At 38.0% G+C, this 12301-nt stretch overlaps 1 protein-coding gene across 1 annotated transcript in view; it reads left to right on the top strand.

Moving 5' to 3' along the window:
* Positions 1-12301, top strand: part of thsd4 (thrombospondin type 1 domain containing 4) — a 45668-nt gene that overhangs the window by 10606 nt on the left and 22761 nt on the right. The window lies entirely within an intron of this gene.

Here is a 12301-nt window from a genome sequence, read left to right as displayed (position 1 = left end):
CTTTCTCCACTGAGATTTTCTCAGCTGGTCCAGGCTTCTGAACAGGACATCCCCCCAGCTACAAGCCAAGATATAATGTGAAAACATCTGGATAATTTAATTTAATCAGAGCCATGATTGGAATTTCATATTATTGTGGGAATTTATAAATGTTTGCAGTTGGCGCTGAAGGTTTTCCCTCCCCTCCTGGAGGTTAGAGGGCCTTGAAGATATATACCTGACATATGGAATATACATAATCTCTAAAACAAGAGATATCATTGCAACTATATTGATAAAAAAAGACCACAGTAGAAAGAGGCAGGGCTGGTAGAGGGGAAAAGCAGCATAGCCAATCATAAGTAGCAACAGCAACAGTATGGAGCAGGAAGGAACCGCAGGGAAGTTGGCAGCTTGAACAGACTGTTTGAAGTGTCAGTCATCATTGGTACCTCTTTGGATCAGCTGATGGTCAGCTGGTTTGATGCACTCTGCTTGACCCAACATGATACCCCGTAGCTTGTCAAAATAATGCAATAACTAATTGATCAAAGAAAACAACCCAAAAACCTTTAAGTAGAATACATTAAAAATCAAAGCAGTAACACAATGTTTCTGGAGTCAAATGTATTAGCAGTGTCAAGTATTTTTTATAATAAGACTTTTTCTGATGGAGATTGTATTGATCCCCACAGGATTAGTCCTGCTGACCTAAATGTGATCCTCTAACTTTTCCTCTTCTGCCACCAGTGGGTTGATCTTTGTCTTCTAGAGTCAAGTATCGTAGCGACTGATATTCAGTGGTTTGCTCAGGATATTAAGTCCCACTCAACATAAAATTTTAAAACTTTCTACTCATCTATTTTTTAATGCGAGCAGCAGATCAAAATACCAAATTACTCAGTGATTTAGTTTGCTCTGCTGCTGCTCTGTTTTTAAAAGCCCAACCAACTACTATGCTCTATGGATAAGCAGAGAGTACTGCAAGGTCAGGTCAAGTATGGAAGTAACATTTACTGCATGGCCTAAAACTCGAATTGGTGATGATAATAATTATATTTTTATTGCCATTCATTCTATATCTATTTTGGATATCCATGCATTGTTTCCTGTTAAAATGCATTATAATGTATATTATTTCTAGTATTTTATTGGAGGGGGGATGTTGATCGTGCTGGTGTGATAGTGGGTGACGTGTTCCCTCTGAAATATATAACGTTATTGCAACTTTGGTGAGTTCTTTTGGAGATTGAAGCTACATGAGTGAAAGTTACAACAGGAGCGCTTTAGAGTTAAATACCAGATTGTATTTTACGACATGTTTCATACATTCATTGCTGTTTTCAGTTGTTTCTCCATGGTAATCCACATGGAATAGAAATACACAGAAATTTTTTTTAATACTTAATTCTGATAATTACATTAGAGAATTTTGAAAGGGACTGTAAATCATAGCAAGAGACAAGTAAATGTTATAAGACATAAAGAAAAACAAATGTTTGCCATAAGTCATTTCTATTTCTTTTCCATATGGGAAGGCCAAAAAGACAACAACAATGGCAGGTCAAGATGGATATTATTTTTTTTTAGCTCATATGGGAAATGTTGGCTCTAAAAAATTGAGTTTGGTCTGTGTTTGGATGGTTGTTATAGCACCACTTAAAGCTCTGTGTTTCTTTAATTGCAGTTTTCAGTGTTCTCTTTGTCTCATCAAAATCTGCGTACTTTCTTTTGCCTCAAACAGTTTTTGTTGGCTATTTGCCAGACTGTGATAAATGTTGTAAAATTAATATACAGTAAACTTAATACTTATTACATTTCTGTGAAGAAAAAGACTCTGACACCAAATTAGTCAGAAGATATCTCCCACAAAGCTACTGCACAAACTGTTAAACTGTCCCCAAGGCACAGAGAAGTGTTACGGATACACTCCTGGAGCTCTACCAGAGACTCTGATGCTTCTGTATTTGGATGAGAGCCAAATCATACAATAATTTTTCACCAGTTATTCAAACTTAGTCGATCCAGCAGGTCAGAGCCCGTCTGTACATAGCACATACTACTGTTGTACATTTTTCAACACGTCCAAAGCACATTACCAGAGAAAAACGGTATTTGTCCAACTGTGTGCTATTCTCGAGAAGGAAAAAATCATTATGTGTAACGTTTGCTGTTTATAGTTAGTGTTTGTGTATCATGTTTCCAAAGTAAATATTTAAAGCATTCATCATTTTAGCAAATGATACCACAGATGAGAGAGGGGTTCAGAGTGTTCCCTGAAGCACTAGAAATACTCTCAAATCCTGCATTAAAAATGGGTCTTATTAAGTGGGAGGCATCGGGTAAATATCACTAAAAGTCCAAGGTGCATGCATATTACACCAGTGATTAGATCAATAAATTATTGTTAATCATGAGATAAAGTGAAAGCTGAATATTGTTGTTGTATTTAGTTGAGTTGGAACAATTTCATACAGGACTATAGAATCATTTTTATTGATCTTTTAGATAATGTATCAATTTTTACTTTTAAAAAAATTAAACTTAATACGAAAAGTAACAAATCTAAAATGTTTTCCTTTAAACAACGGGCTCAAATAGTTATCCCTAAATTTTTTCAGCTAATTAATAGATTAATTATTTTAGCTCAACTCATGTAGTTAATTGTTTAATTCATATCCAATCATTACATTTTATGAATTTGTACTTATGTTTTATAAATAATTTTACTTGTAACTAGAGCTGTTAGATAATTGTTATATCCTACTAAGCACATTATTTTCCTTTAAATTGTAATAGAATAAAGCTTGATAAGAAGAACACATTTAATTAAGCATGATGCGTGATTAAAAGTGCTTACATATCACCTCTCACCTCAGCACAAATACATAGACACACTGTTGTATATAGAGGGTTACTGGATAACTTGGGCAGTTTTTTTTTTTTCACAGTATTGATTGACTACCCTTAATACAGACAGTCTTCTTATACTTGACAAGATTAATTAATATAACATGTCTCAAATGATACATGGTGTTTTATACATCAAGCGCCTCGTTTTGTAGAATGAGGAGCGCCAATTATTGCCTCAGGTGATTTTTCTTAATTAATTGATTATTATTAGGCTTATAGTCTATTTTCTGACTGAGTGAACCTTCCCTCTGTGGAAAATTCTCTTTTTAAGCTGTGAGTGAATGTGTGTGCATCATTGTGCTGGAACTAGACCATCTCACACATACTGAAAAAGGATCAAAATAACCCCTAGCATTATGCTTAAGGCAACACTATACTGAGCAATCTCTAGGGAGATTACTGCAGCGACTCTGCTGCTGGTAGTTTGATTCCAGTGCAATGTGTTTTATATGTGACCTATTCAGTAGTGCATGAGATATTTGGCAAGATGTTGAGCAATTTAACTGTCAAAATAGCATTTGGATTATTGTAACATTAATAACATTTTCAGTGTAAACCTTTACCTACATTTTGATTCAGTTATCCAGTTTATGGCTTTTTTGCTTTATCTAAGTCCTTGTGGTCCACAGGAGAAAAAGGCTGCCCACCCATGACATGTAACAACAGAGATGAGCGGTCAGGAAGAGCAAGGGAACAAAGTCATGAGTTTAAATCATTGTTACAGTCCCATGTTACAACCACTAGCTCACAGCTCTTTGATATTTTTTTAAATCTTGAGCTGTTTTTGTTTAAAAAAAAAAACACCCCACAAACCTTTGCACTAGTGTCTGGAGGTAATTTTAGCTGTGGAATTCATATTGGTCTCATTGTGGTTTTCAACCGTGACCACAAGCAAATTTTTGATACTTAATCATAATAATGAAAAATTAATTCATAACATTTGGACTATATTTTTGGGTTAGGAGGAAATGATTTTGTTATTTTATCTCTCCATATTCAAACCATAAAAGTTATGTGCTTGCTGTGGCGATGATCTGTTACTGATTACAGAGAAAACATGGCCTTTTACCACACAGTTCATAGTTACTGTGGTCCATGACATCTTTAGTATTATGCATATAACTGCCTTCCTCTGTTCTTTCTCTTTCTCTCACCTTTGGACATCTAATTGACTATGATTTGTTTTCTTCTGATTGGACAAATTTATGGTATTTTATTCTCAATTCACTGCCTATATTGAAATTTCCTGCTGCATGTGCACTTAAAATGGCATCACATTTTGGAGTTGTGGTTGGTTACAGGCTAAACACATGCCGCTTGTGGGTTTAGTGGTCAGAGTCTATTAGGGTGGGTAACAAGCCACAGAGATTGGACACTTTGGTTGGTCGGTTCACATAGATCATTTGTTCTGTATAGTAAAGTGCTTGGTAGATTTCAGGATTACTCTCTTGTTCTTGCCCTTGCTTTCCATTTGTTTTTACAATATCCATCCATCTATCCATTTACTTAGCCTAAGTTCCAGTTCTCATCTCATTCATCCTGGATAGGTCAACATTCCTAGAGACGCCCACAATATTAATAAGAAAACCCCAACAATCAGATGATAACGTATGATCGAGCATCAGGTGACAGTAGGGAGAAAGAACAGAATGATGGGTCAGCTATCTATTGTGATCACTCTGGGGTGAGGGGTAAGAGAAGGAGAAAAAAAAGAGACCATTGAAGGACAAAGACAAAATACAAACTAAGGGAAAGAGAAGATAAATGAGAAACACAGACCACCATTCATGCTCTCATTGACTCCTACAGCTAGTTCAGGTTCACCAGTGAACCTAACGTGTGTGTCTTTAGACTGTGGGAGGAGAACATGCTAACTCCACACAGAAAAGTCAAGCTAAACAGTTAGTCATTGTTCAGGACATTAACACATAAATGGCTATGGACATGTAATCAAAAGGTTCTTTTGGTTTCATAGGGATTGGGTTAGACTGTTAAACTATTATATATGTCACATGTAAAGTGTTAAAGAAACCAGTTAATAATTTTAGTAAAATTATAAGACTGTGTCTATGATCAGAATTTTTGAGTTGTTAAGCACATTTAATATCCTGATTGATAAGTTTCTGTACAATCACCTTTATGTTTTAAAAGCAGAAACATTTAATATTTCCAATGAGCTGTATGTGCAATGTGCACATGGGAAAGTCCAGGTCCTATGAATGTAGTTACTCATTTCGGATGAACAGTGGAAGAAAGATCCCTTTATGTCGGGAATTCAGTGCAGCTGTGAGTTCTCTCCTTTTTATACTGAGGAAGTGCATTTGAGAAGGGTGTGTATATTTTTAAAGGGCGATCACTGACCACACACTTTTCTACTGATGGTGGTGGGCCCACCTGAGGAAAGAAAATCTATCTTTCCTGGACTATTACAGAGCCAGTAGTGGATTTGCACTACTCCCTGCTCCCTTCAACACAGTTACGCAAGAGCCATCTAAAATATCAGGAAATCCAGTTCTGAAAGCTGAAGTTTAAATTTTCTTGATCTGTGTGGACAATAAATTGATTATGTCTTCTTCTGGTCTGTGAAATATTTTGATTTGGTCTCTATTAGGATTAATGTTTGCTGATAAGCACTGAAAGGTTGACCAGGCAGATTCCAGTATAGGTTTTGATGCATTGTTCTTTCCTAATGAAGATGACAGAATTACAGGATATCCAACCCAGTGCAATGGTGAGGTCTTAGCAATGGCCTTCCTCTCTGACTGGCATGCTTCCCAGCACCCAGAGCCCAGAGCATGGCTCAGGCCAAAACTCATCAAACGACAGCCAGGGCCACTCCTCACTTCTTTGCTCTGACAGCTGCATCTGTTTTATGCATCCCCAACTGTAGTGGACAGACAGACTTGTTAAAAAGGGGATGAGAGCTCTGATATACAGCCAACCTGGCACAGACTGGCGGAGATACCTCAATCCCATCTCTGTCAGTACAAGCCCCAGCTGCACACTCATAGGGTGTTCCCCATCATCACTCACTGCATGGTTACACAGCCTGTCTTCAGCTAATAGACATACATCAACAGATATGATATGAAATTCTTACTTTTAGCTCTTCTGATACTTCAACATGTTCAATAATGGTGCATGGGGTATGACCTGGCATGGAGGTTAAATGACCAGAACAGCTACGTGAAATAGCCAAGTAGCTTGTCTAATTTTTTTTAAATATAAAACGTGAAAAAAGCACATTAAGTTTTTTACTCAAACATAAACAATGCTGTGAAAAAGTATTTGCCCCTGTCATGATTTTTTTCTTTGCATATTTCATATATTAGACAAAGGCAACTTGAGTAAATTACAAAAAAAAAAAATTATGATGAATTTTTTTTATTAAGGGAGCAAGGTTAATAAAACCTACCTGGCCCTATGTGAAAAGTAATTGCCCTCTAAACCTCTAAAGCATTTGCGATAGCTGCAATGAGTCTTTCACATCCTTGTGGAGGAATTTTGGTCCACTCTTCTTTGACGAATTGTTTTAATTCAACCATATTGAACAGGTTTCTAGCATGAACAACCTGTTTAACGTCTTTTCAAAGCATCTCAATTGGATATGAGTATGGACAGTCACTTGGACTGTCCATACATAGTTTTCTTCCATTCAGAGGTGGACTTCCTAGTGTCTTTATAATCGCTGCTTGAGCATCATGGCATGAAGTGATGGCCGGACACTATCCTCCTGGATTTTCTGGTAGAAAACAGAATTAGCTTAATGACCTTAACTGAGAGCTGAGAGGCCTCCAGTTGTTTAGATGTTGTTCTGGGTTCTATTTTGACCTCCTATTGGATGAGTTGTTGACGCACTCTTGGAATAATTCCGATAGGTCGGACACTCCTGGGAAGATTCACTATTGTTTAAGTTTTAACCTTGTGTAGATAATGGCTCTCACTGTAGTTCACTGGAGTCCCAAACCCTTTGCAGACTGATAGGTGTGAATTATGCTTGTCAGCTGTTTCTTTAGATTGTGGCATGGTGTGTTGGTTTTTGAGAACTTCTGTCAAGTTCCTGGGACTTTGACCCAGTTCTCAGTTTTTGTATCCTTGTTTTTTTTGGTGTGGTTGGGCCTGCGCTTACTTCTTTGTGTATTTCAGTTCGTTATGGTGTATAGTGTTCCATTGTGCCTTTGTTGTCAAGGCTCTGTATTAGGTGCCTCTCCTAATAGAGACAAAGCTCTTGAAATGTGCTTGTAATTCCATTTTTAACTCTGCATTTTCAATTTTTTAAACAAAATTTAGCATAAAATGTACAGAAAACAAGACACAAATTTCTCACAAAATTCCTGAGACACAGGTTCTTGCTCTATTATACAGGGAATGGAAAGTCAGGTTCATGTATACAGCCACAGCACTGGACCTACCAGAGTTACTGAGACACTTGTTATGACACTTGTCACTGTCAGGGGTCTTGGATATAGAAATTCCAGTTGGATGACAGTTAAGACAAATGAATATAAATTTGTGAGGGAGATGACAGATTAATGTCTTAGTCTGGCCTCAACTTCCTGGATCTTAATGGGCCCCAGCTGCCCCCCACCGGCTCTAATTGGCCCACATCGGCCTGGTTACTGCCTCTGTGTGACCTGTGGAGCTTTAGTGGGCTTCAGCACTTCAGGTTTGGGGGTCAGACACTTGTTCTGCTCCATCACGTCTCTCCTGGTCTCTACTGGTTTCTGCTACAGCTCATAAAGTCTTTTCTCAGGAGATTGGGGGGTATTTAACCTTGGGCCTCAATCAAGCTGTGAGAAAGAAAAGTGTCTGCATTTGATGGGATCTCCATTTGATGTATTTCCCGTACTTTACTTTTGGTTAAGTGAGGAGTTGCAATGACATTTTCAGATAGAATCTTGACAACCTTAGCTTGGTTTTCCATTTGTGCAACTGTGGGGTCAGCTTTGTTTTTTTTTTTATAAGAAAATGTCTTGGCAGTTATTGAATTACATTAATTACATGGCTGATACCTAGAGTGACTAATAATTTTGTGGTTCGTGGTTCTTTTATGTTTTGCCATCATGTTCAGACAACTGTTGCTTTGATTGCCATTAAATTTGGTACACTCATTAATGCCCACTGTGGGAAATTTTATTATATAATACGTTTCCTTAACCTTTACTAGGTACCATTATTATATTGACATTTCAATTTGTCCATTAGTTCATGGTCAAATGTAAATGAATGCTAATCGAGGGCTTTTTGTTTACTTCAAATTAAGAGAAGTTGGCGTATTAACACATTAAACTGAGTAGCTGAACATAGTAAACATCAGTGTCAGTGCTATAAGTTTACTGTAAGAGCTGCTGGACTAGCTGTAGACTTTTGTTGCTGTGTTGTCTGAGTCATTGGCCTCCACATGGGGCTATATGACCACAGGAAGAGCAAAAGTGTTTGAACTTCCATTTCCTGATCATATTCTCACAGCTCAGCTAAACAACATCTGGGCTGGCACATTAAATATGGGTGTCAGCAGAAATAAACTATTTGTACAAGCACTTTTCCTCTTAAAATACCTTCCCTAGATATTGGTAGATAAATAAGTTTACATGATAAGCAACCAAAAACTAAGGAAAACGTTGACTGTCATGAGGAAATTAACAATTATATACTAAATAGTTACATAATTGGTTTTATAGAACCACATTGTTTCTCTGTATCTACTGAGCTGTAGATTTCATATTGGTCTCATTTTTCAGCCTGTGATGCTTGTTTTTGGTTGCAGTTTGGCACTTTACCTTCCATCTTTTATTTTATCCCTCTCTTGCCATGATGATCATGTTTGTGTGACTGCAACTAAGCTGTGGGCTCAACATGTTTGGTTAAGGGAGACACCAGATAGAAACTAACCTTTCTAACTAGCTTTGAATAGTTTTGGAGTTTCTGTATAGGAATGGAATAGCTGGACAACAAGGCTGTTGGAGGTAGGGGGATAATTGGCTGATACAACAGATTAATGGCAGTGAGTGGGCTTTAGCTAATGTATGTTACATTAGATGGATGATAAACAACCGGCTGAACTACAAATGGAGCAATGACTCCTAATATCTCCCGGTCTCCCATACAGGTTTATGAGGGTATACTATATGGATACAAAACTGTATTTTTAGCACTCAGGAGTCACAGAGGTCTTCTTCAGAGAGACGGCTGCTGACAGTAATTTGCTGCTGTGTGGGTGGCTGTCAAATGAAGAGACAGTTGAGGACATTTAATGCCTCATCGGTTTGTTTGGAATGTCAGTGATCTCAAGCACTCAATATGTGGTCAGGAGGACTTATTTTAAAATATGTTAAGAACTGCAGGTGTGAATAGGTATGTATGGGTTTTCTGTGCTCTCCTCCAGGTTCTTGCTGCTCAGGGTCAAACTCCACCGTGAATACGATTTTATCTGATGACGTCTAATTCTAACAGCTTTATTAATGAAACACCGCCAGCAGATGTATAAACTCATTTGACTTTGACATTAGCTATCAAAAACTCTTATACGCTTTCTTCACTTATCACTTAAGCAGGATAAACACTGTGCAGTTTTGAGCTGCCTCATACAAAAGACAAAAAAAAAAAGAATCGGAGTAATATCCAGATTAGTGAGAGAGGTTCAAAGTTGTTTTAAAGACACTGACACCAAAGATTATCTGGGAAAAAATTATGACAGAGCCAAAAAATGAGGATACTCATATGAAAGACTGACCAATGAATTCAGTTGTGAAAAGTAAAAAACCCACAACAAACAAAATATGAAAAAAACATGTTTGGCATTAAAGTAAAGAAGTGAAGAAGTCTAGTGTAGTTGTGGCAGCAGAACTTTGTTTTTATGTTTGACAGCAGCTGTTGTCGTGACTGTGCTGATGAGAACACAGCAGGAAGACAAATTGTCACCTTGTTATTGTAGTGTGTGATTCACTAGGTATTATTATAGTACACTAAGCATGCATTAAATCATCGATGTTGCACAGTGTGATGAAATCTCACAGTGTGTAGGAGCCCTTAGAAAGGTAGTTTATATGAACATGTTGTGAAAAGTTTTGATTTAATATCTCCTCAGGCTTTGTATTTTAAAGTCTGGTTTAAAAAATGATATCGTTGTGAAGTTTGTTTACAGAATCCTTCGTTAGAGACTTTGGGCTGTTGCATATGAATGATGTAAACAGGGAGGGTCTAATTAAGAACTATGAAAATATATCATTCCTACATTACATTCCTCCATCTGCAGCTTCTGTTTTATCTTCATCTGTCTCAGATAAAGGTACTGATATTATCAAAGCAAAAAAAGGATTTGTTTGAAATGTGATTGCTCATGCAGAGGCTTCCCATTGCTCTGTAAGAAAGTACAGGGAACCCCACCCCCACCCCACCCCCCCTACTGAATTTAAATTATTATATTCTTCTTCTTTTATATTCTATGTTCATCTGAAGAAATATTATTTACTACAATTTGATATTGTCATCTAGTATGGCAACATGTCATTAGGTTAGTCCTATAAGAATCAAAGTAAACTTTGACTCTATCACATCAAATCTTATTTCATTACACAAAAGTGGTTGTAGTTGAGCAAGTGTAAAAGAAGATGAGCTTATAACATGAATGCAGGTACTACCTCTGACATTTACGGTTGATGTACAGTATAGCATCAAGCTACAGTGATGGCCACGTAGGAGGACACGTAGTACATTATGCTGATTCAAACAGCACAGGCAAAGATGAGGGACTAATATTTGACAATGGCTGCTATAGTGTTTAGTGAAGAAGAAACCTCCCGTTCATAACTTTTACACTTGGCTTTGCACAGCTCGTGGCAGGAATATAACTTCAGCTGCAGAGTCTGTCCATCACAGGCCAAAGACAAATAGAAGCAGCAGCTTACTTCAGCCACACCTTGCCCCTCCCATCCTAACTCCCTTCTCAACCTGCTTTATTCATTAACTTGCCTTCCTCCACTCCAAACCTGCCTTCTTCAGTCAAACACATTGCTTGAAGGGAACAATCATGGGACCTACATGTCTGGCCTTGCTGACTAATATGTATCCCAGATGCACCAAAATGATGATGTTTTCTCTCCTTCCTACTTTCTGCCTCTTCTTGACTTTTACTGACCAAATTAAAATCAGTGTAAAGTGTTTACAAGAGGTCTATAAAGATCATTGGAGGGGTTGAATTTCTGCAGGTATTCTTCTTTCTACTCTAAAGTAGCACGAGGAAAGAATGATGTAAGGGTAATAGAGTAGTAACAAAGTACAGCTGTCAGGTAGACAGTCCCTGAGGCCACACTTGCTAAAAATGTTTGCTGTCAAGTTTTGGCTACTTAACTTTGGATTTAAATACCACCCAAACAGCAAATGGCAAGAAAAGAAAAACATGACAGAGAATAAGAACAGAAGCTGAATACAGGGTTATATGAGCATGTGTCTGTTGGACTCTGACAGTACACAGTAATGTGGAGCCCACCTGCAGTAGAGCATGACTCTGGCGTGTGTGGGCTGGAAACTGGAGGAATCAGGCGCCTTAAGCCAAGCTTGCTTCAGAGCTGACCCACTTGTAGAGGGAAGGATCCTGGGATATACCGGAGAATCAGTCTGGCTCTGTCCAACCTCTGGGCTATGCCTCCGTAATGAAAGAGAAACATCAGGGGAGAAGAAGATGATGTCTGTATGTTCACCATGACAGATGTGCTGCTGAAAGGGGCCATTCCCATCCTATGTGTCTGCAGCTGTGCTTGACTGGAGAGATTATTGTCACTTGGTTGCTTACTGTGCAAGATGTACATACTGGTTCATGGTATGTACTGTATGTGTGTGGCCCAGGTAGTACTCAAGCCATCCTTATGGTGAAGAAAAGCAAGTCTGGAAATCGATCAGTTTTAAGGGGAAGATAAGTTTTAATTAAAGGGGAAGGTTAGGCAAGTAGTAGCTGTGTTTACAGTTAGAGTGGTTCAATAAAATATAGTGTGTGTGTGTGTGTGTGTGTGTGTGTGTGTGTGTGTGTGTGTGTGTGTGTGTGCATGTGTGTGTGTTTGCTGACATACTTCCAACACAAGCGAAGCCAGATGCAGGTGTGTAGATATTTGTTTCTTGGTACTCCTTCTTGCACTCAGTGCCTTGCTCTGTGAAACAGTTTAACAGCATATTAAAAGAAGGTGGAAGGGTGTGATTTATTAAGAATACTGCCAAAATACATATCATTACCAAGCAAATATTTGGCAAGCTGTTCAGCTCACTTAAAACATGTGACTGCACACATAAATTTTAGGTTCCAAGCTTCATAGTAGCTAATAATTTTACTGGAAGCACATTAGGTATGAGCTGCTGTTGAAGGCAGTTCAAATTTGCAGTTAGTTGTATCAAGACAAAGCGAGTCTTGGTGTCCAGT

This window comes from Oreochromis niloticus, linkage group LG1 (assembly GCF_001858045.2).
Source record: "Oreochromis niloticus isolate F11D_XX linkage group LG1, O_niloticus_UMD_NMBU, whole genome shotgun sequence".
NCBI classification, from domain to species: Eukaryota; Metazoa; Chordata; class Actinopteri; order Cichliformes; family Cichlidae; genus Oreochromis; species Oreochromis niloticus.
Note: the sequence above shows the minus strand (reverse complement) of the source record. Positions and strands in the feature narration are given on the sequence as shown.